We start from the raw sequence: 6,145 nt of genomic DNA on the forward strand, positions 1-6,145 counted from the left end.
ACGTATGTTCTATTCAATTCATACAAAATTATACGTATGGGCCAAGCAGTTGCCCATTTTCAGCTCTTCTCATTGCTGTCACATTCAAGGAAAATGGGAATGGAAACGAATCTTTCAATGAGGTCTCCCAGTGAGGTCTTCTGTGGCAACCTCAGTTAACAGCTATGGTCTTCCAAAACTTGTTCTGAAATTCCAGGAAACTTATAAGACTAACTGAAAAGAAAAGCACCAGCCCATTAAAAAAGAACACGAGTAGCATCATGATATATAAATCTACATTTTAATAATAATTTTGTAAGACATTGTCCTGAAGTGGTTGCTGCTGCTGCTAAATCACTTCAGCCATGTCCGACTCTGTGCGACCCCATAAACGGCAGCCCACCAGGCTCCCCCCATCCCTGGGATTCTCCAGGCAATAATACTGGAGTGGGTTGCCATTTCCTTCTCCATGCACGAAAGTGGAAAGTGAAAATTGAAAGTGAAGTCACTCAGTTGTGTCCAACTCTTAGCTACCCCATGGACTGCAGCTGACCAGGCTCTTCTGCCTGTGGGATTTTCCAGGCAAGAGTACTGGAGTGGGTTGCCATTGCCTTCTCTGCCTGAGGTGGTTAGTTGTCTAATTAATTCCAAGCAGTATTGAATGGCAAGTGTCAAGACAGAGGGGCCAGGATACAGAAGAAATGCTCTCTGAAGAGTGACAGGCAAATTTTCTCCAAAATCCCACAGGTATGTTCAGTGGACATTTATAAGCCTTCTTGGTTTCAAGATGATGGGAACAAAGAGAGTAGTAGTTGTTTTGTTCAGTTGCTAAATCATGTCTGACTCTTTGCAACCCCATGAACTGTAGCATGCCAGGCTTCCCTGTCCTTCTCTATCTCCAGGGGTTTGCTCAGATTCATGTCCATTGAGTTGGTGATGCTCTCTCATCTTCTGCCACCCCCTTTTCCTTTTGCCTTCAGTCTTTCCAAGCATCAGGGTCTTTTCCAATGAGTCAGCTCATAGCATCACATGGTCAGAGTATTGGCACTTCAGCTTCAGCATCAGTCCTTCCAGTGAATATTCAAGGTTGGTTTCCTTTAGGATTGACTGGTTTGATCTCCTTGCAGTCCAAGGGGCTCTCAAGAGTCTTCTCTAGCACCAGAGTTCGAAAGCATTGATTCTTCGGTGCTCAGCCTTCTTTATGGTTCAACTCTCACATCCATATATGACTACTAGAAAAATCATAGCTTTAATTATACAGACCTTTGTTGGCAAAACATTGTCTCTGCTTTTTAACACACCATCTAGGTTTGCCATAGCTTTCCTTCCAAGGAGCAAGCATCTTTTAATTTCATGGCTTCAGTCACCCTATTTGCACTTTCCCCCCATCTATTTGCCATGAAGTGATAGGACCAGAATCCATGATCTTAGTTTTCTGAATGTTGAGTTTCAAGCCAGCTTTTTCACTCTCCTCTTTCTCCCTCATTAAGAGGCTCCTTAGTTCCTCTTTGCTTTCTGCCATTAGAGTGGTATCATTGGCATTTCTGAGGTTGTTGATATTTCTCCCAGAAGTCTTGATTCCAGCTTGTGCTTCTTCCACTCTGGCATTTCACATGATGTGCTCTGCGTAGAAGTTAAATAAGCTAGGTGAGAAGAGTGGAAGACCCAGTAAATAGCTAGAATCTCTGCCAGAGCTAGAAACCAGGCTGCCTCATCATATAGGGTTCCTCCAGAGTGAGCCACAATAGATATACACTGGTTCAAAATACTTCTTCACTTAGTTAAATCACTTTATTTATGGACATTAGGCCTCAAACAACAAAAATATTTAGAAGTAACTCTTGCAGTTTGTTTTGACCAAAGGAAGTACCACTTCATTGGATTCCAAACAACTTTGCAGCTGGGCTTCTCTGATGACTCAGTGGGTAAAGAATCATTCTGCAATGTGGGAGACACAGGAGAATCAAGTTTGATCCCTGGGTCAGGAAGATCCCCTGCAGAAGGAAATGGCAACCCACTCCAGTATTCTTGCTTGAAAAGTCCCATGGACAGAGGAGCCTGATGGGCTACAGTCCTGAATTTCGCAGAGTTAGACATGACTAAGCACAGCACAACTTTGCAATTACATCATATTTTCCATGAATTAGTAAATTATGGTAAATGATATGAAACAGAAAGAGAAAGATGCTGTAGCCTCTATTGTAAGACAGTATATTAAAAAGCAGAGATATTACTTTGCCAACAAAGGTCCATTTTTCCAGTAGTCATGTATGGATATGTGAGTTGGACTATAGAGAAAGCTGAGTGCCAAAGAATTGATGCTTTTGAACTGTGGTGTTGGAGAAAACTCTTGAGTCCCTTGCACTGCAAGGAGATCAAACCAGTTAATCCTAAGGAAATCAGTCTTGAATATTCATTGGAAGGACTGATGCTGAAGCTGAAACTCCAATACTTTGGCCACCTGATGTGAAGAACTGACTCCTTGGAAAAGACCCTGATGCTGGGAAAGAATGAAAGCAGGAGGAGAAGGGGATGACAGAAGATGAGATGGTTGGATGGCATCACCGACTCAATGGAAATGAGTTTGAGCAAGCTCCAGGAATTGGCAATGGACAGGGAGGCCTGGCGTGCTGCAGTCCATGGGGTTGCAGAGTTGGACAAGACTGAGCGACTGAACTAAGCTGATAGATAGCCTCTAGCACATTTATGATAGTTCACACCATTTAGAGTCTTTTATGAATTTCCAGTTAGAGATACCTAAATATGAAAGAAAGAAATCTGGGAGAAAAGTATCTTTCATGATCTTTCCTTCTTCCTTAATGTATGTGTCTGTATCCTGTCCGGAGATCTTGCCGTATGCCCTGTTTCGTTGTATCTGGATATTCCCCTATGACTAAAGGCACTGTAAGTAGGAAAGTATGCGCTCCTTCACATTAGAGCTCTTCTGGTCTTCTTTCCTGTTACCCAACTGTGACCTGTGGGTCTGGCCTCTGAAATGGGAAAGGAAGAACCCTAGGGGCAGCTGGCATGGCCCTCCAGTTGTTCTGGCTAAAGAGCGCTGCATGGTGCGTCTGTGCTCAGTCGAGTCCAGGTCTTCGTGACCCTTGGGACCACAGCCCACCAGGCTCCTCTGTCCATGGGATTTTCCGGGCAAGAATCCTGGGGTGGGGTGCCATTTCCTCCTCCAGGGGATCTTCTCGACCCAGGGATTCAACCTGCGTCTCCTGCATCAGCAGGCGGATTGTTTACCACTGAGCCGCATGGGAAGCCCAATCTAAAGTATAGTATATGGTAAAAGCTACACCCTTCATCCATCAGGGTCCAAGATTTTAGAAATTTAGAGACCTTTTCCCCTCAGAACTATAAGCTCTAACATGAATTTCAAAATCCTCACTATGAACTGAAAAGCCAAGTCTTACTTTCTTTGTTTCTTGGCTGTCTTGTTACAAGCCTTCGCCTAGGGGCTTCCCAGGTGGTGCTAGCGGTAAAGAAGCTGCCTGCTACTGCAGGCGATGTAAGAGATGTGGATTCGGTCCTTGGGTGGGGAAGATCCCCTGGAGGAGGAAATGGCAACCTACTGCAGTAGTCTTGCTGGAGCATCCCATGGACAGAGGAGCCTGGCCGGTTACAGCCCATAGGGTCACACAGAGGCAGCAGTGACTTAGCACACAAGCAAGGCAAAGACAGAAAACCCTTCCTGTTTGTTCTGAGGGATGGGCCAAATGTACAAGACTTCAGAAGAACCATGATACCACATGAGGTGTCATAACAAATAAAAATATTTTTTCACAGCTAATACCTTTCATAATCTGACCAGGCCTACTTTTGGAAAAAACTTTGTCATTTATTCCCTGCCTTACTCTACCCGCTTTCCCAGCCCCTTGCCTGACTGCTCACTCACCATTTATCCTGTGATCCAGCTGTTTAGGACAACTTTTCATTTCCTGAGCATGCTGTGCACTATCATGCTGACACTGCCTAGAATGTTCTTTCATCCTCTTACTCTCTCTGCTGCTGAAAGCTTACTGTTCTTTAAGGTTCAGCTAGTGACTTCCTTGGGCTTCCCTGGGGGCTCAGTGGTAAAGAACTTGCCGGCCGATACAGGAGATGTGGGTTCAGTCCCTGGGTTGAGAAGATCCCCTGGATGAGGAAATGGCACCCCACCCCAGGATTCTTGGCTGGGAAATCCCGTGGACCAAGGGGCTTGGCGGGCCACAGTCCATGGGGTCACAAGGAGTATGACATAACTTAGTGACTAAACAACCACCACAACAATGATTCCCTTGGAGAAGACTTCTGGCCTGTGCCTTATCCTGGATTCTTCCTCGATGCTTTACCAACAGGTAGTTCCTACTATTATAAAAAGGCATTTGTCATATAATTTATGGCCAACCCAACATCTGTGGGGTGGGTCTTTCCTGTACAGATGAGCCCCTAGAGAGATGGAACATTGTTCTGGGCATCTTTGAACTCCTAGTGCTTAGCACATGGAAAGCATTGTATAAATGGAAAGTATTTGAATAAATGAAAGAATGAATGGGAAAAAAGCAGAAAAGTCTGAAGGAGGAACAAATTTGGATGAAGGGATGGTAATAATGGATTTGATTTTAGATACATTAAATTTGAGGATACCAGTGGGACATCCAGGTCAAGCTTCCCCATCATCTAAGTTATCCCTAGTATCCCTCCTGGATTCACAGTGACTGCTCCATGTGTCTTCAGGTTATGCTAGGTTGGAACTGTATCAGTTAGGTTCTGCAAATAAAGAGATATCATCCTTAAGTGGCAGAACTGAAGAGAGTTAATGGACTGATAACGCTGAAGAAGCTGAAGTTGAACGGTTCTATGAAGACCCACAAGACCTTTTAGAACTAACACCCAAAAAAGATGTCCTTTTCATTATAGGGGACTGGAATGCAAAAGTAGGAAGTCAAGAAACACCTGGAGTAACAGGCAAATTTGGCCTTGGAATACGGAATGAAGCAGGGTAAAGACTAATAGAGTTTTGCCAAGAAAATGCACTGGTCTTAGCAAACACCCTTTTCCAACAAGAGAAGACTCTACACATGGACATCACCAGATGGTCAACACTGAAATCAGATTGATTATATTCTCTGCAGCAAAAGATGGAGAAGCTCTGCAGACAACAAAAACAAGACCAGGAGCTGACTGTGGCTTAGATCATGAACTCCTTATTACCAAATTCAGACTGAGATTGAATAAAACAGGGAAAACTGCTAGACCATTCAGGTATGACCTAAATCAAATCCCTTATGATTATACAGTGGAAGTGAGAAATAGATTTAAGGGCCTAGATCTGATACATAGAGTGCCTGATGAACTATGGAATGAGGTTTGTGACATTGTACAGGAGACAGGGATGAAGACCATCCCCATGGAAAAGAAATGCAAAAAAGCAAAATGGCTGTCTGGGGAGGCCTCACAAATAGCTGTGAAAAGAAGAGAAGCGAAAAGCAAAGGAGAAAAGGAAAGATATAAGCATATGAATGCAGAGTTCCAAAGAATAGCAAGAAGAGATAAGAAAGCCTTCTTCAGCGATCAGTGCAAAGAAATAGAGGAAAAGAACAGAACGGAAAAGACTAGAGATCTCTTCAAGAAAATTAGAGATACCAAGGGAACATTTCATGCAAAGATGGGCTCGATAAAGGACAGAAATGGTCTGGACCTAACAGAAGCAGAAGATATTAAGAAGAGGTGGCAAGAATACACAGAAGAACTGTACAAAAAGGATCTTCACGACCTGGATAATCACGATGGTGTGATCACTCATCTAGAGCCAGACATCCTGGAATGTGAAGTCAAATGGGCCTTAGAAAGCATCACTACGAACAAAGCTAGTGGAGGTGATGGAATTCCAGTTGAGTTATTTCAAATCCTGAAAGATGATGCTGTGAAAGTGTTGCACTCAATATGCCAGCAAATTTGGAAAACTCAGTGGTAGCCACAGGACTGGAAAAGGTCAGTTTTCATTCCAATCCCAAAGAAAGGCAATGCCAAGGAATGCTCAAACTACCGCACAATTGCACTCATCTCACACGCTAGTAAAGTAATGCTCAAAATTCTCCAAGCCAGGCTTCAGCAATATGTGAACCATGAACTTCCAGATGTTCAAGCTGGTTTTAGAAAAGGCAGAGGAACCAGAGAT

The sequence above is a fragment of the Oryx dammah genome, unplaced genomic scaffold, assembly GCF_014754425.2.
Source record: "Oryx dammah isolate SB20612 unplaced genomic scaffold, SCBI_Odam_1.1 HiC_scaffold_26, whole genome shotgun sequence".
Classification (NCBI taxonomy): Eukaryota; Metazoa; Chordata; class Mammalia; order Artiodactyla; family Bovidae; genus Oryx; species Oryx dammah.